At 44.5% G+C, this 24,247-nt stretch overlaps 1 pseudogene; it reads left to right on the top strand.

Annotated features, from left to right (window-relative positions):
* The first annotated feature begins 5,105 nt into the window (after nt 1–5,105).
* The window catches only part of LOC126991697 (multiple epidermal growth factor-like domains protein 6), a 29,598-nt pseudogene continuing 10,456 nt past the window's right edge, over nt 5,106–24,247 (top strand).

Raw genomic sequence — 24,247 nt, forward strand, 5'->3', positions numbered from 1 at the left:
GGTGGTGATGAGGGTGGAAAGTGATAGGCGTGAGAGTGGACATGGCAGAGGTGGGCGTGAGGATGTGGGGGAGTAAAGTTTTTTTTTTCTTACAGCAGGAGTCAGTTCATGGGCATAAAAAAAGGTAACAAATGTTTAAAAAAAACCCGCTACTCACTGCTCCTATAAAGAGTTAGAGGAGTGGCCGAAAGATAGGTCAATATCGGGAGGAAAGGTGTCCTGATACCCTCCTCTTGAAAGGGTTCAAGTCGGAGGCAGGAGGAAATACAGATGAAGGAAGATTGTTCCAGAATTTACCAGCGTGAGGGATGAAAGAGTGAAGATGCTGGTTAACTCTTGCGTATGGGATTCGGACAGTAAAGGGTTGAGCTTAAGTAGAAAGTCGTGTGTGGCGAGGCCGCGGGAGGGGGGGAGGCATGCAGTTAGCAAGTTCAGAAGAGCAGTCAGCATGAAAATATCGATAGAAGATAGAAAGAGAGGCAACATGGCGGCGAAATTTAAGAGGTAGAAGACTATCAGTAAAAGGAGGAGAGCTGATGAGACGAAGAGCCTTAGACTCCATTCTGTCCAAGAGAGCTGTGTGAGTGGAGCCCTCCCACACGTGAGATGCATACTCCATACGAGGGCGGACAAGGCCCCGTAAATGGATATATCTACTGTGCGGGGTAGAAGAACTGGCAGAGACGGAACAGAACGCCCAGACTCGAGGAAGCTGATTTAGTAAATGAAGAGATATGAAGTTTCCAGTTGAGATTTTGAGTTATGGATAGACCGAGGATGTTTAGTGTTGAAGTGGTGGGGTCACAAGTAGCTGAAAGGGTGGCACGGATTCTCACCTTGCCATCCCTTCCTGATAATTCGAACAAGCTTTCGTGGATATTCTTATTTTCACTGCGGGTGAGACAATTCGTTTGAAAACAAAATTAACATTTTTACCTTTACAAAAAAACTTTCTTTTTCCTCTCTCTCTCTCTCTCTCTCTCTCTCTCTCTCTCTCTCTCTCTCTCTCTCTCTCTCTCTCTCTCTCTCTCTCTCTCTCTCTCTCTCAGTAAGGGGTCACACGAGCCGGCTACACGAGTAATATTTATACCCCATCGGCGGTCACTGTCACACACACACGGGCGCACAGGCAAACACGCCCGAACACACACACACACACACACACACACACGTCCTCAGTTCGTCCTTGGCGGGCTTGGTTCGTGGAGAGGCAGAGGAACGCGTCACCATGCCACAGCACCTGGCAAGGGGCCACCTCTCCCTTCCTCCCCGCCCAGCACCCCCTACCCCGACCCCGCAACCCGTGGCACAGAGACACTGCAGACCGCCTGGTGCCATCTGGTCCTTGTCGCTTATCTAACGTCCTTGACAAGATGCATTTTATTCATTAACTTGACTTCACTATATAAAAATTAAAGAAAATTTACATTGTAAACACGGATCAGATATAAAATTAAGAGATGCACAATATCGAGCAGGAGTCTAAGTGACATTATACTTCCTCGGTAATACGCTGCCTATTTACTCGAGTTTACAATACATGACAACACTTCAAAAAAGAAATATACTGCCGAGCAGCTTTCGAACACACGCACACGCAAGCGCAGGCACACGCACGCACGCATGTACGCGCACACACACACACACACACACACACACACACACACACACACACACTTTCACGAAAATAAACAATTAGTGTAGTTAGCTTAGTATACCAAGGAATACTTCAAACACTGATCAGGCATTACCACCAATGACTTGTCCCAGTAATACAAAAAACACATTAACCCTTTTTTGACAAGTCAATTTATTTACACAGCATTTTCTGAAAGGCATCAACGCTTTTCATACCTATCAGCCATCAATATTCAGCGAGCTGTTTTATCACCGCGAGTTGCTGACTAATACCCATATATAGAGACACATACTCGACCTTCTGGCAGGTCAACCACCTCACTCATCACAAAGACGGAAGTATGTAGAGGCAGCAACGGCAGCCAAGTGCACACACATTCCAAAGGCACCTATAGCGGGAGTAAAGCCACTGCATATGTGTGTGTGTGTGTGTGTGTGTGTGTGTGTGTGTGTGTGTGTGTGTGTGTGTGTGTGTGTGTGTGTGTGTGTGTGTGTGTGTGTGTGTGTGTGTGTGTGTGTGTGTGTGTGTGTGTGTGTGTGTGTGTGTGTGTGTGTGTGTGTGTGTGTGTGTGTGTGGGTGTGTGTGTGTGTGTGTGTGTGTGTGTGTGTGTGTGTGTGTGTGTGTGTGTGTGTGTGTGTGTGTGTGTGTGTGTGTGTGTGTGTGTGTGTGTGTGTGTGTGTGTGTGTGTGTGTGTGTGTGTGTGTGTGTTAATTGTTCATTAAGGATAGGGGTGTAAACTATAAGGAACAATGAAAGGTAGAGGGAATGAATGATGCAGAGGATAGGGAAGAATGGATAATAGAAGCTAGGAAAGATGAAGAGTTGAAAGAGGGAAATATAGATCAGCTGAAAAATAGAAAACGAGGAAAGCAAAATGACGAGGAATTAATAAAGATAGAGGAAAACGTGTTAACAGCAATGAGTAGTAAACAAGAAGAGAAACGCGTACGAATAGGAACAATTAGAGGAGATAAACGATAGCTTTTTGTCTTCGCGTCCTGTGATCTTGTAATTTCGTGGCCTCGGTGGGAAGGAAGTTTTCAGCTGTTAGCTGCGGGCGGTGATGAGGGGCGGCAGCAGGGACAGCGGGAAAGGCAATGACAACACCACCATGGGAAGAAGTGGGACGGACACGGCAATAAAACACGAGGAATAACACGGCGATTGATCACGAGGAATATCACGGTGATTGATCACGAGAAATAACACGGTGATTGATCACGATAAATAACACGGTGATTGATCACGATAAATAACACGGTGATTAATCATGAGAAATAACTCGGTGATTGATCAAGAAAAATAATACGGTGATTGATCACGAAAAATAATACGGTAACTCAACACGATGATTGGTCACGAGAAACAACACGGTGATTGACCACGAGAAATAACACGGCGACTGATCACGAATTAACATGGCGATTGAGCACGATAAATAACGAGCTCAATTCCCTTTCCACCACGCATTAATAATGTTTCTTGTCTCCGTGTTTGTCTTCATCTGCATGCTCTTAAATGCCTATCCGCTTGTCTCATTACGTCTGTTTGTCTTGTCCATCTTCATCTGTTTCTCTGTCTTTGAACTCAATAATAAGAGCAACAATAAAGGTAATAACATCAACAGTAAAATGATTATCTTAACAGAAATAAAAACAGCGGTCAGTCAAGGAACACACACACACACACACACACACACACACACACACACACGAAAGCATCAAAACGGCAACAATCACAGCAACAAACACACTACTTTCACAACTGCCGGCTTAGCTCTGCGCATGGGCTCGAAAAATGCCACAAACTCCCTCATGCAAGGTGCGGGAGACGCCTAACTTTGCCTCTGTCCGCAAAACTCTGTAAACTAAAAATGCATATGGAGCAGAAGGGGGAAGGGGCGGGGGAGCTGCGAGACAAGCGGATATCTTATTTTTTTCATCGTTAAAACGGTTTCTTCAGTGTGTGTGTGTGTGTGTGTGTGTGTGTGTGTGTGTGTGTGTGTGTTGTTGTTGGGGAGCGGAGAGGGGGGGGGGGGACATTACTACCACCACGACGGCCTACCTAGCCACACGCAGGGAAGACCTCAAGCCTAGGTTTCGAAGCAGAATGAAAGGTGTTTGTGAGGGTTCACTTTTCACGCAGCGTTCTACCCTTCGGATAAAGCTCTTAAGTACCCCACTTCCCCTCCCACTTGACTATTACCTAGCACTTAATGTGGCAAAGACAAGAAGTGGTATTAATTAAGTCAAGGGGCGACAGAAGAATGGGAAGGGGTGGTGATAAACGGGCGGGAATGATGGAAATATTCTGCCGCTTCTCGTGTAAGGTTTGTGCCGCGGGGAGTGTTATCACAACAAGCACCAATTTAATGAAATACATCCAAACAGCTACTTTGCATGTAGTCAGCGTTGTCAAATGTGCTTAGCGATTAATGAAAGTTTGAACTTATAACTAACAGCAAAGGTGTGTGAGTAAAAGTTTATTGAGAAACTTTTACTGAAATAGAACTAAGCATCTGGGATAATTTAATGGAATGTTTACCACTAGCCTCAAACGTTACGCGTTGTATTCCGTTGTAACGAAGGAATTTCCATATGGTCAACTTTAGAAACCTTTCTTTGTCCGTGTTTCTGCTGGGAAGTTCCTGTGCTAACATATGGCGGACACAATCGCCCCGCGCATCTGGCGGCGTTATTTTAAGAAAAAGTGTTCTGTTATTGAATGAACATCTGTTATTGAATGAACAGTGTCCCGAGCAAGTCTTTTTTTTTCTCTTTTTCTCTCTTGTTGTCTAAGAAAAAGAATCTTCCTCCCCTCCCAAATAATGCCGAATCCTTCCCATTGAATTCTTACCCTCCCTACCCTCCCAAAGACTAACTTTAATACAAATACAATACAAATAAAAGCAGGAGAGAGAAAGAAAATGTGTTTAAACGCACACCCACGCATACGGACACAATTCTACGCATTCCACAGTGCACAAGTTCTTACCTTCATGGTGTCGTAAGAGGTTACATTGCTCAGTCAGTGGGCGTTCCTCCTGTAAAGAAGATTATTACCTTTAAATGCATTAGTGGTGAGAATTATAATGCGAAACAAAAATTATCAAGCCCTCTGATTGGTGGATACTGTTATGATTGTGTGCGTATATGTATTCTTCCGTGCATATGAATATTTGTACTTTCGGAAAAAAAAAAAAGGATGTAATATTGCGTGGCCTAAGCTGTCGGTTCTTTGAATTCATTTTCCAAACTGAAAAGAGAAATATTTCCCGAGGAATATCGTGTTCGCCAGGTTGACATTTCTTGCAAAGATCAATATAAATGTGAAGCTACTCCGTGGTGCTCGCCGTGGTATTATTACTTGCCCTAAGTTGTTAGTTCTTACAGAGACTAATAAGAAACAAATGGTGTTAATCTGTAAGGGGAAGCCTTGAGCTCTTTACTCATCTTCACACGAAACACCCGCACGGGGCGTCACACCCTTCTGCCGCTGACCAAAGAGGTTGAAGGAGCAGGGATGAGACCACAGCAGCACACAGGAGCACGCTGGTGTGGCCCGTGAGGACTGTCAGGATGGGCGGGGAGAAGGCCTTCTTCTGGGGGCTGCTGCTCACCTCTCTGTTCACAGCTGCGTGCGGCCGCGTCTTCTGCTACAACGGAGGGCGATGCGTCTACAGCCGCTGCATCTGTCCCCGAGGGTTCTACGGCTCCCGCTGCCAGTACGGTGAGTGTTCCTGCTCGTCATCACGTGGTCTCACTGGACTTCAGCCTCTTTTGTTAACTCCTCTCTCTGTGCATGTTTGCTTCCTGTCTTCCTATTATACCATTGGTTGCTGGACGTGACCATCCCTACACCCGAGTCCCCTTCTTTTTTTCATTCATTCATTCCTATATTTTCGCTCACCCATTCATTCATTACATCCTCCTCTCCTTCCTTCTCTCTTAATCTCATTATTCCTTCACATTCATGTTTATCGACTGGTGCGGCGTCCAGGAGGACGCAGGTTCGTGTTCCGCCCGACGCGACAAACAAGCTGGCAATTTTTCAGTCATAGCCGAGTGCCATAAGATTACCCACATGCTGCCCAAAAGACCATCAGTCAACCCGGACTCTAGATTCTCTCTAAAAAGAACATCAGAGATAAGATCCGGGGTAGAACGAGCTCTGGAGGGCAGCATGAGCCAAGCAAGATGGCGCAACTATAAAACACTTGCCTGCGCCTTAACAGGGTGTGACCGATCACAATGCCGCACCAAGAAAGTCTACCGGCCCCAAGGCGAAACGTAAAGAAAAAATCAAGACAAGATCTATGCATTACAATTGTGCCCAACTTCCAAGAAAAGTAATTATCTTGTATCATATTTGCGGAGCTATTCTGTCTCTGTCCTCTGCTGCCTTTCTTTGTCTCCAGTTTTGCAGGGGAGTTAACTCGAATGAATGAAAAATAAAGAGGGATTCGTAGAAACATTTTTTCAAGGCTGAAAGGCGGGGGTGTACGTAGTTTTGCCTGTAATTGTAAGGTTTGGAGAAGGTTGTCGAGAGTCTTAAGAGGGACCAAAGAGATATCATTAACTGCAGAGTATCAGAGGAAAAGAGAGAGAGAGAGAGAGAGAGAGAGAGAGAGCATATGTCTTATGTGCGACGGGAAGAGCGGAGAAGAGATCCCTGAAATCGCAACTAAATATAATAAGCTAAACAAGAAAGAAGCAGCAGGTAATTTATTTTTCGTCTTTCTGGTGTGTCGCCTCGCATCAGCAGGAAAAGGGAACATTCTCAGAATATATAATTCAGCTAGGGTTTATTTACGCACAGAATAAAAAAAAAAAAAAAAAAATATTTACAGAGTACGAACATTTTTTTTCATTTGTCACTTTAAATGTGCAGGAAAGCCTACATATTGAAAATAATCATAATGAGCGTGCAGTCCACCCAGCTGTTTATCTACCCTTCCGGACTGGTCGGTAAATGGGTGCCTGGAGAAACATGGGAAAGGTAAGCTGCGGTAACCCGGATGTCACACTGATCCTGTATCCCGAGGAGACGGGTTTTTACCCACTTCTGGCTCAAGGGCCAATGCGACGGATGTAACGTGGTCATGCGCAGCTATAGCTTATGCCCACAACTTTACCCTTATCTGTTGAATAGCCCAATTTCTCAGTTAAAAAATATATACAATTAATATCACTAACATCACACACACACACACAAAGCCCCGATAGCTCAGTGGATAAAGTTCTGCCCAGTCAGGTAGAGGTTACAGACCCGCTCAGGCCGGGATTTTCCGCTAACAAGGAGGGGTTACTACCCCCCCCCCCCTTTTTTTTTTTACTTGCCAGCCTATGGCACCGGTAGGCTTTCTTGATGGGCTAGGATGGTAGTTGGTCCCAGCCCGTCATAGCGCAGGCAAGTGTTTCATAGTTTCGTCCTCTTTTCTTGGCTCCTGCTGCCCCCCGGAGCTCGTTCTTGCTTCACTTGGACGGTTTCCTCTAGAGTCCGGGTTGATGGGTGGTCTTCAGAACAGCATGTGGGTAATCTTAGCCACTCGGCGGTGACTGAAAAATCCCAGGTGGTAGCAGCGGATTCGAACCCGCGTCGTCCATCACGCGGTGAATGCGGGGCCCGCACGCTAACCACTTAGCCACCACCTACCCTCTTGAGCGTGATGTGTGAAGGTTCCAGTAGTACATAGAGCTCGACTAACACGGATGGAGTATTCGTATTCGGTATTCGTATTCGAATACATTCGAATTCCGTATTTGGGTGTATTCGTATTCGAATAATTATGAATATAAATCAATGTACTCTCATTCGTATTCGAATACATGAGAAAAGTATTCGTATTCTGCGAATAATCTGACGAATATTTCAAAATTTATTATCAGAAGTAACAACCGTTATTCCTTACAACAGCCTCCAACCTAAATTCATATGTGCCTCCTTACTAATCACACTTATTATCTGACATAGTGAGCTCATCCTTTGTTGATTTGTGCCATAAATTCCCGCCTATCATGTGTTTGAAGATACCCTATACTCCAACCTAACCTATCCTAACGGTACCCCAAACAGTTACTATAGTTCTTAACGCTGAAAATTCATATCTGCTTCCTTACAAACGAGACTTTCTGTACGACAAAGTGAGGTTATTCTTTGTTGATTTATACCATAAAGTGCTGGCTATCATTTGTTTTAAGATACCCTAAACATACTTAACCTAACCAAACAAAGCCCAAAACAGTTACCATTGGTCTTGAATCGGAAAATTCATACATGATTCCTTATTAATGAGAGTTTCTATACAAGAAAGTGAGGTCATTCTTTGCTGATTTACATCACAAGTTGCTGGCTATCATGTGTTTGAAGATACCCTTAATTTAACCTAACCTAACAAAACCACAAAGTTACGGTACGTCTTTACAATGAATAATCATATATGCTTAATTACGAATGACTTATTGTTATCTGACTGAGTGAGATCATTCTTTGTTAATTTGTGCCATAAGTTGTCGCTTATCATGTGTTTGATGATGCCCTAAATTAATCTAGCCTAACAAAACCACAAAAAAGTTACCATACGTCTTGACTGAGAAAAATCATCTATTCTTCCATACTAAATGATATATTCTATATATCATAGTGAGGTCTTTCTTGGTTAATTTATGCTATAAGTTTCTGGCTATAATGTGTCTGAAGATACTCTAAACTTAGCCTAATCTAACTATACCCCGAACCATAAATACGTCTTGACTCAGAAAAAAACTCATATATGCTTCCTTACTAATGAGACCCACTATATAACACCCTTAAGTCTTTCTTTGTTGATTTTTACCTTAAGTTGCTGGCAGTCATGTGTTTGAAGATCCTTTTAGTTAAGATTCGTTTTAGGTCCGTGCCAGTATCTCATTACCTACCTTATGAAACATCAGTATCTCTTCATATATCTTTTCTACAAACCTTCAACAACGTTTTGAAACCTTTGAAATTCAAGGATTTTTTTTTATGGGATAATGTTTACGAAAGCGCGTCGCCTCCTCTGCTGGCCGCGGCGACTCTGCAGCCGGTGTTGCGAGAAATACCTCCTCGCTGAAATAAGTCACATACCCCCCCTGGTTAGAAGGGGGGGGTCGAGGGGGGCGCAGCTCCCCCGTTAGTAGGTCGTAAAGTTCGGTTGGAGTAGTTTAAATATGCTCCCCGACCCTAGGCCCTCTGCGAGCTATTTTGCGGCTGCGGCGGCTGCAGCGTCGCCGCGGCCAGCAGAAGAGGCGACGCGCTTTCGTAAACATTATCCCATATTTTCAAGAGTAAAAAAAAAGTCCTTGAATTGGATTTTCAAAGCGTTTCCATGACTGTTGAAGGTTTGTATTAAAGATATATGAAGAGATACTGATGGTTCATAAAGTAGATTATGAGATACTGGCACGGACCTAATACGAATCTTTACCATACTTTTAATCTAACCTAATTTAACAAAACCACGAACAATTACCATACGTCATGACTCAGAAAAATCCTATTTGCTTCCTTACTAATGAGACTTTCTATATAAAAAAGTGACCTCATGCTTTGCTGATCTATACCATAAGTCGCTGCCTGTCGTGTGTTTGAAAAAAACCTGAATCATACCTAACTATAACCCAAACAGTCACTATATATATATATATATATATATATATATATATATATATATATATATATATATATATATATATATATATATATATATATATATATATATATATATATATATATATATATATATATATATATATATATATATATATATATATATATATATATATATATATATATATATATATATATATATATATATATATATATATATATATGCACTCAGTAAATTTATATATGCCTATTTCCTAATTCGTTATCTGACACACTGAGCTTTTCCTTTGTTGATTTGTGATATAGTTCCCGCCTATCATGTGTTTGAAGATACCCTAAGCTTAACCTAACAAAAACACTAACTAACGTCTTACAACTCTAGCCTCCTGGGCGGACGTGTAATCGTCGTGTATGGTACAAGTTCATGACCTCATTTATTGTTGGTAGAGCTCCTCTCGTGTCACTTTACTCTCCCAAGACACACACACACACACACACACACACACACACACACACACGATCTCTCTCTCTCTCTCTCTCTCTCTCTCTCTCTCTCTCTCTCTCTCTCTCTGAGGAAATGTTGTCGGATGGATAAATAGGTTCTGAGGCCGAGCAGTAACTTCAACGACAATCACCGAACACACATTCAACATATTTTGTTCATCCCCTAAGGCACATAACACCTGTTACCCCGGCCCCCCAGCTCCTCCTTTCGGTCCACGAATCTATGAATCTTATGTTTCATTAGTTGGCTGGTGAGACGACAGCACTTTTCTTGTAGCCTGTACGTTATATTAATTCCCTCAAGATTATTTTTTGCCTCCACTGAATCCACGCGTTGCCACTTAGTTTTGTTAAATTAACGGAACCCTGCGCAAACCTAACGGGTAATAACCATTGACACTAAAATGGCCATCTCTCGCTGCTAAGAACAGGAACCTATAACTGCTAAATGTAGTAACTTGTCATCAGTGAAACGGTTACTTATCGCTGCTTTATAAGCTGTTCAACTCACACAAACGAGTAATTCCCGACACAGTTATAATGACTATATAGCACGTTAAATCTACCAGAATAAAGTAGGGTTAAGCTTCGTTTTAGTTTACTTTTAGATAACTTTCCACAATTTTGAGAGCAGAGATCGCATTAGCACATATCAGAACCCCTTGGACACGTATTACTCTATGCAGAAAGTTAACACCAGACCAACCCAAAACACCGCGATTATCTCTTAATTGCTCTCCGGCCGCTGGCCACTTTCGCCCCTGCTTCCTGTCCGCGACGGTCTTCTCAGCACCTCGCGAAACTTTACTACTAATCAGCATCACAAAATAGTAATACGAGCGAAATGACAGGCTATCCACCATAACTGATAAAACAACCAAACACAGACTCCTTACCAACTACTGCCGTGTTTTCTGTAACACTTGCGTTCGTTCTTGTTTGTTGCTTGAGTCAGGTCGTTGCTTGCGATACACAACTACTGTCCAGGTCACCGGCCGACTGAGCCGCTCCACCAGAATCATCACTAACAACCGCACTAAAAAATAGTCAAGCCACGACAGTAAAACCAAAGTGCCTACAGCAGCAGCAGCTCCAGCGGTAGGTGCTCCACGGCCAGCTGTGACGATGCTTCTAACGGCCCCCAGCTTCAGTAGCTCTGCCGACCTGAACCAGAGCTCGAACATAAGCTCCATCAGGTGTCGAGCCGTTGACCATGGAGATCACGCCAAACGCATTATTAATGCCATTATTACTTATCTTTGATCATATTCATATGCCTGAAGTATGCCACTTTGCCTTCACGTTTTGTTTAAGCTCGGGCAACTGGACATTCCTGGCGGTCTGTGAGGCTGGGGAAAGAATTTCATTGAAAGAATCTTTGAACCGCGAAGCTTCGTGACGTTCTGCACCACAGCTTCAAGATGCGCTCGTTCGATTTGGATAGTTGTCAGTTGTAATTCGTCTTCTAGTAGTCTGGTGACTTTGATGGCAGTTGGTCTTTAGTTCCCCTTTCATGACGCTCCTCTATACCAATAGTTCTAGTAGATTTTTGCGTTAATTGTACTCCTCTTCCTTCTCTATTTTAGTTCACTTTCTTCATTGGTGAACAGTTTTATATAGCTATTGTTTAATGGTCGCCATTTTTTTTTATATTGCAACAACTTCCCTGCGTGAACTCTTAACTGGGTGTCATCTCGTTAATTGGTGACTAACGATTTCCCATTATCATTCACTTGTTCCATAAATACTGCCAATATTTTACGATATATACTCGTCTCCCATTTCCCCTCTAATGCACCTCTTCTATTTACATTGTCCCCTCCTTTACTACCACTTCTACGTCTATTCTTGCATACCCCTTCAAAGCCCCCCAATTCCTCTTTCTGTCTCGTAACTCCTCTACCAGTCTCTATCCCTCTCCTATACTCGTCTTTCTCTCCCCCTCATGACCCACTCACCACCATTTCTACTCCTTCACTTCTATCCCTGTTCTCCCCTCCCCCTTGGAAGCCACTCCACTCCCCTTTCTGCCCCCTTACCTCTCCTACCAGTCTCTTTCCACCCACGCCCCGCCGCCCCGCCCCCCTGCTGAGGACACGGCCAGACTAATAACTCCTACTTGGTGGCTCCGTGACGAATAGGCGGCGAGTTCCCGTGGCGTAGGCAGGACACTGGACAAGGGGGCGGCAGCGATGTGTGTGTGTGTGTGTGTGTGTGTGTGTGTGTGTGTAAAAAACGAGTGCTAAAGCGATGGGTATTCACGTAAAAGAAGGAAAGGTTAATTGCGAGTTTTCATTTGATTATCTTTTTTTCGTTCAGCCATTGTTCTTGTTGTTGTTGTTGTTGTGGTGGTGGTGGTAGTGGTGGTGGTGGTGTTGGTAGTGGTGTTGGTTGAAGCAATTGGTGCTGGTAGTAGTAGTGGTGCTGATGAGAGAGAGAGAGAGAGAGAGAGAGAGAGAGAGAGAGAGAGAGAGAGAGAGAGAGAGAGAGAGAGAGATGAAGTATGAAGTATGAAGTGGGAAGAAGAAAATAAAAGAAAGCTATGGCGGTATAGATTATGTCAAAGATGAAAGAAGAGAAAAACTGAGGTAGACAATAATTTTGGGAAAGCTGCCACAAGAGCTAAAGGAGATAAATCAGAGGGGTTAAGGATTAGGATGAGACTGATGGGACGATAAGAGGGGTGAAGCAGGGATGAAAGAAAAAGATTAATGGGAGGGGAAGCTGAATCTAAAAGTAAGAAAAGAATAAAACGACGTGGGGAAGGAAAAGAAAGGGATGGTGGAGGAGGAGCGGAAGTGGGTAATAGGTGTGCCACTACATCGAGAGACACTGAATAACTGTGGGGAAGGAAAGGGATGGTACGGCTACTTAAAGTGTCGTAGTTGATGGAATAAGTGTGTGTGCGCGGGAGGAACGCAGAAGAAAAATGGAGAGCGTGGCATACTTACCTTCCTCCATCCTATTTGCTGCACGTCATCATTCCTCCCGTTATGCATCTTTTCTTACAATTCCTCATACCTCACCTCCTTCTCCCCCTCTCACAACTCTCCCCCCTCGCCTCTGTCCTTCCTCCTCTCCAGGCTGTCATTCCACTTGTTAGGGGGGATGGCGTTGGGTGATGTACCGCGCGGGGAGATCGACTCGCACACTATAGGGAGCCTCCACGTTAGGCAGTGAGGGTGGGTGGGGCAAGGGGGTAGCAGGTAGAAGGTAGGACAGGCAAGAAGGAATGGCCAGGCGGCGAGTCAAGCGAGGTGGGACTGGAAGTCTCTATTAATACTTTTCAGCACCGCCGCCTCGACTGGGACCAGGACGTGAGGGAAAAGTGTGTCCCCGCTACAAGGTTGAGGCTGAGGAAGTATTGTGTGGTCTGTCAGGGGGTCTGACATTTCTGTTACTCGGTATTAGAACGTTGGGTGTTGTTATCTACTCTCGCTCCGCACCGCTGCATCCCCACTCCGGCTCCCTCTTCCCCTCCCCCGATCACCTATTCACCTTCCTTCCATCGTTTATATATATATATATATATATATATATATATATATATATATATATATATATATATATATATATATATATATATATATATAAAGGACGCTATTCGCCGCTACCACAACAGAAAATAGAAAAGAGTAGCCAAAAGAGAGGTCAATTTCGGGTGGAGAGGTGTCTTTATACACTCTTCTTGAAAGAGGACAAGTTATAGGCAGGAGGAAATACAAACGAAGGAAGACAGTTCCAGAGTTTACCAGTGTAAGGGATGAAAATATGAAGATGCTGGTTAACTCTTGCATAAGGGGTTTGGACAGAATAGGGATGGGATAGAGTGGACAGTCGAGTGCAGCGGGGCCGCGAGAGGGGGGGAGATATGCAGTTAGCAAGTTCAGAAGAGCAGTCAGCAGCTGCCTTGTATAGGCCGACCGGCCTCTTGCAGACTCCTTACGTTCTTATGTTTTTATGTACTTATAAAAATATCGATAAAAGATAGAGAGGCAACATGGCGGCGGCATTTAAGAGGTAGAAGACTATCAGTAAGAGGAGGAGAGCTGATGAGACAAAGAGCCTTAGACTCCACTCTGTCCAGGAGAGCTGTGTGAGTGGAGCCCCCCCACACGAGATGCATACTGCATAGGAGGGCGGACAAAGCCCCTATAAATGGAATGCATATGTGTGGGGGAGAAGAACTGGCGGAGACGATACAGAACACCCAACCTCGAGAAAGCTGATTTAGTGAGAGAAGAGATGTGAAGTTTCCAGTTGAGATTTTGACATAAGGATAGACCAAGGATATTTAGTGTTGAAGAAGGTGACAGCTGAGTGTTATCGAAGAATAGGGGATACGTGTTTGGAAGATTGTGTCGAGTTGATAGGTGGAGAAATTGGGTTTTTGAGGCATTGAAGGACACAAGGTTCTTTTTGCCCCAATCGGAAATGATGGCAAGGTCTGAGGTTGAGAGGGTCTTCTATTGAAAGAAGTTGAATAATGCAGGATGGAGTCGTCAGCGTATGAGTGGATAGGACGGTTTGTTTTGGAGAGAAGATCATTGATGAATACCAGGAAGAGAGTGGGTGATAGGACAGAGCCCTGTGGAACACCACTGTTAATAGGTTTAGGGGAAGAACAGTGACCGTCTACCACCGCAGAGATAGAACGGCCGGAAAGGAAACTGGAGATAAAGGAACAGAGGGATAGAATCCGAAAGAGGGAAGTTTAGAAAGCAAAGACTTGTGCCAGACTCTGTCGAAAGCTTTTGAATGGCAGTTAATGATGTATTTGAAATTTTAATGTGACATAAAATCCACCATTACATATTTTATTTTCCTTACTCACCCCTATTGATCAGCTCACGCACCCCCAAGGGTGGGCGCACCACACTTTGGTAACCGCTGCTTGAATCCATGACGCACCTTTCAAGGTTTCAATCCGCCTGGTACCGCGTCTCTACACGTCTACATCCCCCAATCTCTCCTTTCTGCCAACTTACTTCCCTCTCATCAAACACACAACTTTCAATGCTTCACTCCATCCTGCATCGCGTCCTCTCACGTCTACATCCTTTAATCATCATTTTCCTGCCTACCTACCACCCATCCCTAGCTTCCTCCTCTCGCTACACCTTATTGTTTTCTCCTTTTCTACCTTCTCTCCTCTGCCTACCGTCCTTCCATCCCTATATTCCTCCTCGCCACACCTTGTTTTCTTGTCTAGCGCAGCGCAGAAGGCAGTCACTGTTTGGTATAGAAGGAGCGCAAGAAGGGCCCTCCGAGCTCCATATATCACGGCGACCCGACACAGCTTTAATTTACTGCTGGTTTATCTGCGCGGAGGTTAATGGTCTTGGCCTAATTTGATGCTCCTTTGTTGGACACCTTGCAGAGAACTTGATGCGTGTGTGCGTGCGTTCGTGTTTGTGTTGTATTGTGTTGTGTAAAGGTGTGTGTGTGTGTAAAGGTGTGTGTGTGTGTGTGTGTGTGTGTGTGTGTTTCTCTTTATTCATCTCATCTCCTTTTGCTATCTCCCCTGCCATCCATGCTCCTATCCTTCTCTTACTTCCAGCATCACTTTTCTCGACATCCCTGAAGCTCAACACCTCGTCCAACACCACCCTTTCCTTCTCCCCACCCAATACTCTTCCTGATATCTCTGTAGGTTAACTCTCTTACCCTCCACTCTTTTCCTTCCACCCATCGCCTCCGTAAATTAACTCATCAGTGTCTTCCAGATCCCCGCCCCGCTTACTAAACAATACCCCGTGCAACACCATTCTTGGAGCCTCTTCCCTCTAGCCCTGCTTGATCGCAGTGCTATAATGATGCCGCGCCGATACACGGATGAATATATTGGACACCCTCGACTTGAGATGGGTTGACTTCCAAGTAGGGAATATATAAGGATCATAATTTGTATGCGATCCGGTCACGTTTGTCTGTAAGGCATGTCTGATGCTTGAAGTTGATACGGACGTGTTGCTGGAAAAGGTTTGTGAGATATACGTGCACATGGAAGGTATATCGCTCATTTTGGCAACGATGAAAAGAAAATAACTTTATAGATACTTAAACTAGGATGAGCAAGTAAACACTATACAGCCCATTTATTCCTCTCACTCCGTTCTGTGAAGGCGCGGATAGTATTGTTAATGCTACCGTACATTAGTCAGGGAGCTATTTTGCGCTGTGTTTCAGGTTGCCTTCCTCAATATCCTCGTCTTCTGGTCTTCAGCGTTTTAAAGTTACTTTTTTGACATCATATTGATCTCATTTGGAGAGTAAAAGAAAAATGTACTATTTTTCGCCCTCTGCAACCTTGTGCTTCTCCATCCCCTCCAATTACAGTAAACAGAAATTGCACATTTATTTTTTTGAGAACCGTTTTTCGTCTTTCAAAATCGTGTGCAGCTCCTTTCATTCCAAAAAAAAAAAAAATGGTAAAAGAATGTCCCTTACTTTCAGGATTACTTTTCGCCTCTTATAATTCTCTGCTTCTTCGTCAATAACAAAGAATAAAAACTACCTTGTCTTATTGATAAGCTGACGCAATGATCATGACTAATGCCAGGTTGCGGGCACTATCAGATCAGTACTCTTTTTATCTTTTTCGTTAATTATAAAATAAACAGCGAATGTACAGTCGGCTATAGAGAGTAGTGACACACTGTCCAGTAAGTTTCGTTCAGAAAGCGACATCTGGCAACCCCTCCACGCGACATGAAAATTAGTATATCCTATCGAAATCGTACTGTTGTGGTGATCGGTGGTCACAGGTGCACTCTTCATAATTTTAAGATAGATATTTATCAAAAGTGTCCGTCGCTAACGCTTAATAAATATTTTTTCTTTAGGCTCTGTCGCTACATTTTGACACGAGCTTTTAGTTTCGTTCAAATTTAGTCAAGAGCAACTCTAAGTTGTTTATCAAACTATGATACATTTAAAAATATACTGCACTTGTTAGGGGAGATTGTTATGCCTTTTAACTAAAAACAAAAAATTCCTGACAGCCGAGATCTTGTTCTTTATAATTTTTTTATACGTAATAATAGGCTATAAACGTTCACATGATGGCGTCGTCGACCGCGGGCCTTGACGGCTGGAGCAGCGGTATTCTATTAAAGCCCTTATGTCCGCAGGCACTGCAGTTGAGCTGCCACGTCAGTGGCTGTGGAAACGTATAATTTTTAATACCTAAAAAAATAGGAGAGGAGAGAGGACGGGAGACATGTCCATCAGCGACAAGGGGTCAGCTAGTCAGCGACACACACACACACACACACACGTATTTATACTTAGATATTACGTAATATTCACGGAGAAATGATTTTAGATATTTGGTGATCTGAGTTGTCTTTGAGGCTTTATAGTGACGAAAATTAAGGCTGCGAGTTAAACAGACCCTCAAGCCTGTTTGCTGTTTGATGGTGAGGAACATTAGTCACTGCCTGCCTCTGTGAAGGACAGCATTGCACGCGGTATTTTCAAAGTTAAATAAGAAAAAGTGTTTCAGACTGTTTGTGATGTTTTACCTCGTCATCATCATCATCATCCTGTAGAAGACATTCATTATCGCATTTCTAAATTGAATTCATGTAATCTGGTATATTTCTAACTACATTATATTATAATATAATATAATATAATATAATTTTTCACGGTTACACACACACGGTACACACTGAAACGCGTCACTAACATCGCCAGTGAATGCGTCACCGTGGTATAGTTGCCAGATACCGCCACCAGGCTAAACATTCTGAAAACCGTGACACTACTCTCTATCGTCGACTGTACATTGCCTTCAAAATATGATACTGACAATGGATGAGTAGTGAGCGTGCTGGCACGGCGTCCAACGCGTCCCGCCCGCTGCAAAAACAAGCTAGCAATTTTTCAGTTATCGCCGAGTGGCCTAAGATAACCCACATGCTGTTCTGAAGACCAACTACAAACTCAGACTCGATTCTATCTCAAGTAGGATCAAAGATGAGCTCCGGGAGGGCAGCATGGGCCTAGCAAGATAGCGCCACTCTAAACATTTGCTTGCGCCATAACTAGCTTGGGGCGACCACCAAGCCTCATCAAGAAAGCCTATCGGCGCCATAGGGAAAACGTAAAGGAAATATTACATAAACTACGATTGACTGTATGCACAATCCCTTGCGTCTCTCTTTCCTGTAAACACTCTTTTAGGTCATCCCCTGACTGTATACACTCCTTAAGATCCTCCTCTGGCTGCAATCACTCTTTTAGGTCCCCCTCTGGCTGCATGCACTCTTTTGGGTTTTCCTCTGAATGCAAGGACTCCTTTAGCTGTTCTTCTGATTGCATGAACTCTTTTAGCGATTCGTCTGGCTGCATGCACTCTTGTAATCTTCATCTGACTGCATTAACTTTTTCAGGTCTTCCTCTGAATGCAAGGACTCTTTTAGGTCTTCTTCTGAGTGCATGAAGTCTTTTAGTGATTCTTCTGGCTGCATGCACCCTTTTAATCTTCCTCTGACTGCATAAACTCTTTCAGGTCTTCCTCTGAATGCAAAGACTCTTATAGCTCTTCTTCTGAGTGCATATAAACTCATTTAACCGTTCATCTGGCTGCATGCACTCTTTCCTTTAGCTCTCCTCTCCTTACAGACCGCGACGAGTGCCAAGTGAACAACGGCGGATGTGAACACTCTTGCAAGAACACCGTCGGCTCTTTCATGTGCTGCTGCAGCCCAGGGTTCAGACTCAAGCACGACGGTAGATCATGTCAAGGTGGGCATGGGACACCATTCGGTTCCTTTTTTCTTCAAAGACTCGCTATTTCCTTATATTCATTCTTTTCACGTATATCTCCTGTTGTACCTTTTTACATGTACATATGTACCTTTTTCTTCTATGGGATTTTTTCATCTCTTTTACACATACGTATTTCTTGTTGATATTGTTTCCTATAGACTTTGTATTTTCACACCTTCCTCCTGTTGTTTTAATCATAATTGCGACACTTAATATATTTTTCCATTCCCTTCTTTGTTTTCGTACTCTTATCCTGTTTTTTTTTTCTTCCTCCTGTGTCCCAAATGTATTCTACACTTCGTGTCCTCGCACTTTAATTTCCTGATCTTTTTCGTCCACTTTCGATTTTTTTTTTTTTTTTGTTCTTTCTCATCATGTACACCCTCTATTTCTCTACCTTCGTTTTCCTTTTAATATCCCTTGACTTGTTATGTCGCCTGTTTTGAAAACACTAAAGTGTCTGAGCGGAATAAAAACATAACTGACGATTATAAAGCCAACGAGAGAAGGGAAGCACAGGCCACCTCCTAACTCTTGCCTCCTCCTCCACCTTTAGACGAGAACGAGTGCGAGTTCCACAATGGCGGGTGTTCCCACGAGTGCGCCAACACGGTGGGGTCTTACCGCTGCCTCTGTGGACCCGGCAGTCACATGCTGCCTGACGGACGGACCTGCGTTGGTGAGCCAGCAGAGGACAGGATAGAAGAATAGGAAAGATGGAGGAGAGGAATGGGGGGGAGAGAGATGAAGATGAGTAGGACGGCAGTACATGTCGGTAGGAGACAGGGAGGAGTGGAATGGGAGGGAGAAAGATGAAAATGGATAGAGAGAGAGAGAGAGAGAGAGAGAGAGAGAGAGAGAGAGAGAGAGAGAGAGAGAGAGAGAGAGAGAGAGAGAGAGAGAGAGAGAGAGAGAGAGAGAGAGAGAGAGAGAGAGAGAGAGAGAGAGAGAGAGAGAGATGAGTAAATGAGATAAAACCGGAGAACAGAAGGAAGTTGGTCGACCAAAAAAAAGGAAATGTAAAAATCAGTGGAAGAGGAACGGGTTAAGATATTAGCAGAGAAAAAAAAAAGAACGAAAACGAGAGGAAGTAGCAAAAAGGCGATATGAAAATTGAACATGTGAAGATGAGATGATAGAAGGGAGGGTATGGTGTTAATGAGATCAGGTAGTACGGAGGGCGAGGGAGTGAAAGGTATAATCAGGGAAGGTATAAGAAAGATACAGACATGGGACTTACGATAAAGTAGCTTACTCGATAGCGGAAAGAAGAAAATGAACAAAAGAGACTATAAGAAATAGAAGTAAAGAAATAATGGGCAGTAGAACAAAGGCAAAAATCCACAAGTTGAAGAGAACGAACGCATGAATGAATGAACATCAGAAGTTAGTTTTTCCTGGATGTCCTAGAAATCGGACAGAAAATAGTTATAAACCAGGAAACTTCTGGAACAAATCCCTTAGATCTTACAGAGATTATGGTCGTGAATGGACTGAGTGCAAATCTCCATCTCACCCTCGCAGCCAAGCCCTTTTGACCCAAGCCATGGAGGCCTAACCCGAAGTGTCGTGTTGCAGATGGAGCTTCGTGTGCCGAGAGGAATGGTGGCTGCGACCATTACTGCGATGACGCAAGGGGCTGGGCAGAGTGCTCCTGTCGCCCTGGGTAAGTCGTAATTATAGAGGCACAGCGAGGAGGGAGGAGGGGTCGCCATTTATAGTAGGTGATGGTTAGCAGGGACGAGTTTGCATGCAGGAGGTCACTGGTAATTTCAAGGCAACAAGAGCTACTGATCCAAACGGCCTCAAGTGGTGCATGTCACTTGTATAATTGTCATTGGACGGCAGTATCACGCCGGATGGGGTACATCGATCGTACAGAGGAATAGACAGACCCATTAACAAGGAAGCTTTGATCTATAGCACAATTATTAATTCAAAGTTTCAGTTTTGTGGGGCGGGTAAAAAGGGGTCGCTGTCACTGGGAATATCTGTTATTCCCCACTGGTCTTATTTTGTCCATGACCTTTTACTTCTACTCAGGTTCAAGTCTTTTCAGTGCACCAGATATTACACAGCACAAAGTTTCAAAACTCCCAGGTCGATGATGGTGTCCTTGTGTTTCAGGTACAGACTCGGGCGGGACGGTAAGTGGTGTGAGCCTCTTGACCCGTGCCTGGTGGACAACGGCGGGTGCCAACAAACCTGCTTGGCGGAGCAAGGCCATGTCCGCTGCAGCTGCAGAAGAGGCTTCACTTTAGCCAACGACCTTGTTTCATGTGTTGACCTTGACGAGTGTGCAATCCCTGATACATGCAGCCACCAGTGCCGCAACACATGGGGCTCCTACGAGTGCGTCTGTAACACGGGTTATCAGCTTGGCACTGACAACAGATCTTGCTTCAGTAAGTTATCCGGTTGGCAGACAATATGAGACAGAGAGGACTGATAAGGCGTTTAAAGCAGGAATCATAAGACCGCACACATATGACATAAGGCCAAACATATTGTGTTATCAATGTATCATTTCCCTCTTATAACTATTTAAGTCTGACGATCTTTAATCATGACTACTAAGGATTCTTTTTTAACATGTTTTATTGCAAGACACTGTGAGCATAGTAGTATAAAGAAACACCATTTATTCGTAGTTTCCCTCTCTCTTCTGCAACACTTCTAAGGAGAGAAAACTCCCATTCTCGTCGTCCCAAACAAAAAAATTACGAGAAAATAATCGTTACATCCTTTCCTCCCCAGTGATTGACATGGAGGTGATCAACTCATGCCTCGAAAACAACGGTGGCTGCCAACACATGTGTCGCCATGGCCCAGGCGGTGCCGTGTGCACCTGTCACCCGGGCTACGAGCTGAAGGCAGATGGCCGCACCTGCCAGGTGAGGCATCGTGATGCAGATCGAACGGCGCAGCCGAATCAAATCTTGATTATTGGCTTATAAACACATTATTTTGCTTACACGTCCAGTGTGTTAGCCGTTACCCTCTCTTATTTACCGCGTCAGGATGAGGACGAGTGTAGAGCGCGGACCCACCGGTGTCAGCAGGAATGTATCAACACAGCCGGGGGTTATGCGTGCGCCTGTACCCAAGGCTTCACGCTGAGCTCTGACACCTTCACTTGTCTGGGTGAGTAACCCATTGCCACAGTCTCCGCCTTGCTTTTCTCCCTTTGACGAAGAAGGTAACCTATGTACTTACCAACAGATGTTGATGAGTGTTCGATGGAAAACGGCGGATGCGAACACGAGTGTCAGAACACACTTGGATCTTTCACGTGCTCCTGCCGCAGAGGCTACGTGATAGTCGACGGTGCTCACTGTGACAGTGAGTTTTCAGTTACTTCACCATCGCAGCCATTTTTAAGCGTTTTCATGAATGAAACCCTTGGTATTTTCGGATACATAAATATAAAACATTTAACAGTAAATGACCAGACCGAATAACGCATTTTCTAATAACCACAGACATTTTATAGTTCGGTTTACACCTCACAGTGGTGAGCGGTGACTATGACATCGACTACTCTGGCCTCAACATCCGTGGTGATCAGGACATTGGCACTACGTCCCTGGAGGACGACTCACCGGTGCTGAACAGCTCTGGAACAATAAATAGAGACTTAAGGAACGGCGTGACCTACGCAGAGTACAGCAAGATAACGACACTTCAGACACGTGAGTGGACGCGTGGAACTGCACCCATGTGGACCGTTTGTACATGCAAAACAGACAATTGTTGTCGACAGGAAAAATATAGTAAAATAATACTAGTTCTCCACGTGATATTTCGGGGTTTCAATGGGCAAGAACATGTTAAGTTACTTAAGACGGAAAATGTGAAAAGTCGAGGATGTTACATGTGCAAGTGTCAAACAGGAAAATGTATCCCGCAGGATGCGTTGCAGGGAACTTTGGACCCAACTGCTCCTTAACGTGTGACGACTGTCCGGGGGAGTGTGACGCATCGGGCTGTGTGTGTCCACCGGGCCAGAAGGGCGACCTCTGTGACTTCAACTGTTCTGCTGGTTTCTATGGGCGTGACTGTAACGAGGTGAGTTCAGTAGTGCCAAGATCTCAGGAACAGCAGCCACTTGGGTCACCATTGCCAGAGTTAGGTTGAACTTACCACTCATAAACTGTACTTAACCTCCGCTTGTGCAGAAAGAGTTCCAAAGGATTTACAAAATACCTTTATCCATCGTAGGTGTGTCGTTGTGAGAATGGCGGCACGTGTGACCCCGTGACGGGCAGATGCACGTGTCCGCCGAGTGTATCCGGCAACCACTGCGAAGATGGCTGTCCGGCAGGTAGTATATCAGCTCATCACTTTTCTTCATGCGATACCTATATATACTTATCAATATAGGTTTATCATTTTTACTAATGCAATTATGAGGGTCGAGAAACAAGACATGTTTAGCAGCACGTAACGTAACAACACTTCCTAACACTGACACCATCCTCGCCTTGTCCTCCCAGGGTATTACGGGGCGCAGTGTGACCGGCGCTGCCCCATGATGTGCCCCAACATGCGCTGTAACAAAGTCTTCGGCTTTTGCGAGTGTGACCCTGGACGCTTCGGGCCCAAGTGTAACATGCCATGTCCTTCCCTCACGTGGGGCCCAAACTGCCGCCACCAGTGCCTGTGCCAGGCCCGTTCGACGTCACGGTGCCATCCAGAAGTAAGATCATTTGTAATATGGATGGTGTGATGGTCTTGTTGTTGTTGCCTCATTTTTTGTTGTTGTTGTTATTAGTATATACGCCGTTGTCAACTACAAATATCACTTCATTCTTGACCAATAAAGGTTCTCGCCTTCACGTCTCTCTTTAAGAGCGGTGTGTGTGAGTGCAAGCCAGGATACGTTGGCGAGGACTGTTCCAAGGAGTGCCCTGAGGGTCGCTGGGGCGCAGGGTGTTTGCACGAGTGTCAGTGTGCTAGCGGGGCCACGTGCCACCCCGCTACAGGTGTCTGTGGCCTAGACTGTCCTCCAGGCTTCATGGGAACAGATTGTAACACACGTAAGCCACTATTGCCTCCCTTCATGTTGATTACTGCCATATGCTAAGATTATGCATTTATATCGAGTTGTTAATACTGCGAATACGTGGGGACAGCGTGTGCAGGGCACTACGGGCCGGGTGCATGAGGCGTGCATGTGTGGTCTGCGGCCCTGCGACCCCAGCACCGGCGTGTGTCTCTGTCCTGCCGGGAAGAAAGGACCCAACTGTAACCAAGGTCAGTGGATGCTTGAGAGCAGTAGACTCTGTGGAGGGATTTCATTAGGGTCAAGTTTTTAGGAAAATTAATAAGGTTTTAAAAATGAGCAAATAAATGTGATAACTATTGTACATCCCCTTAACATTAAAGTTACTCCTCTTACCAGTGTGCTCTGATGAGGAATATGGCCAGAGTTGTCTGAAGACGTGTGAGTGTAAGAACGGTGCCACGTGCAACCCTGTGACCGGAGAGTGCCACTGTCCCTCAGGATACGTGGTGAGTTACAACCTCCGACAGACACTGTACCCATTCACTGCTGTGTGGACATATGGGGCATGGATTGAAGGGTTCTGCCCATCCATCGCCACTGTGCCCGGGATAGGAATCCGGGACTTATCGTTTGTGACGCGAGCATGCTAACCATTGGGCTATGGAGCTGTGTGTATGTGTGTGTGTGTG

The sequence above is a fragment of the Eriocheir sinensis genome, unplaced genomic scaffold (genome assembly GCF_024679095.1).
Source record: "Eriocheir sinensis breed Jianghai 21 unplaced genomic scaffold, ASM2467909v1 Scaffold322, whole genome shotgun sequence".
Taxonomy (NCBI): domain Eukaryota; kingdom Metazoa; phylum Arthropoda; class Malacostraca; order Decapoda; family Varunidae; genus Eriocheir; species Eriocheir sinensis.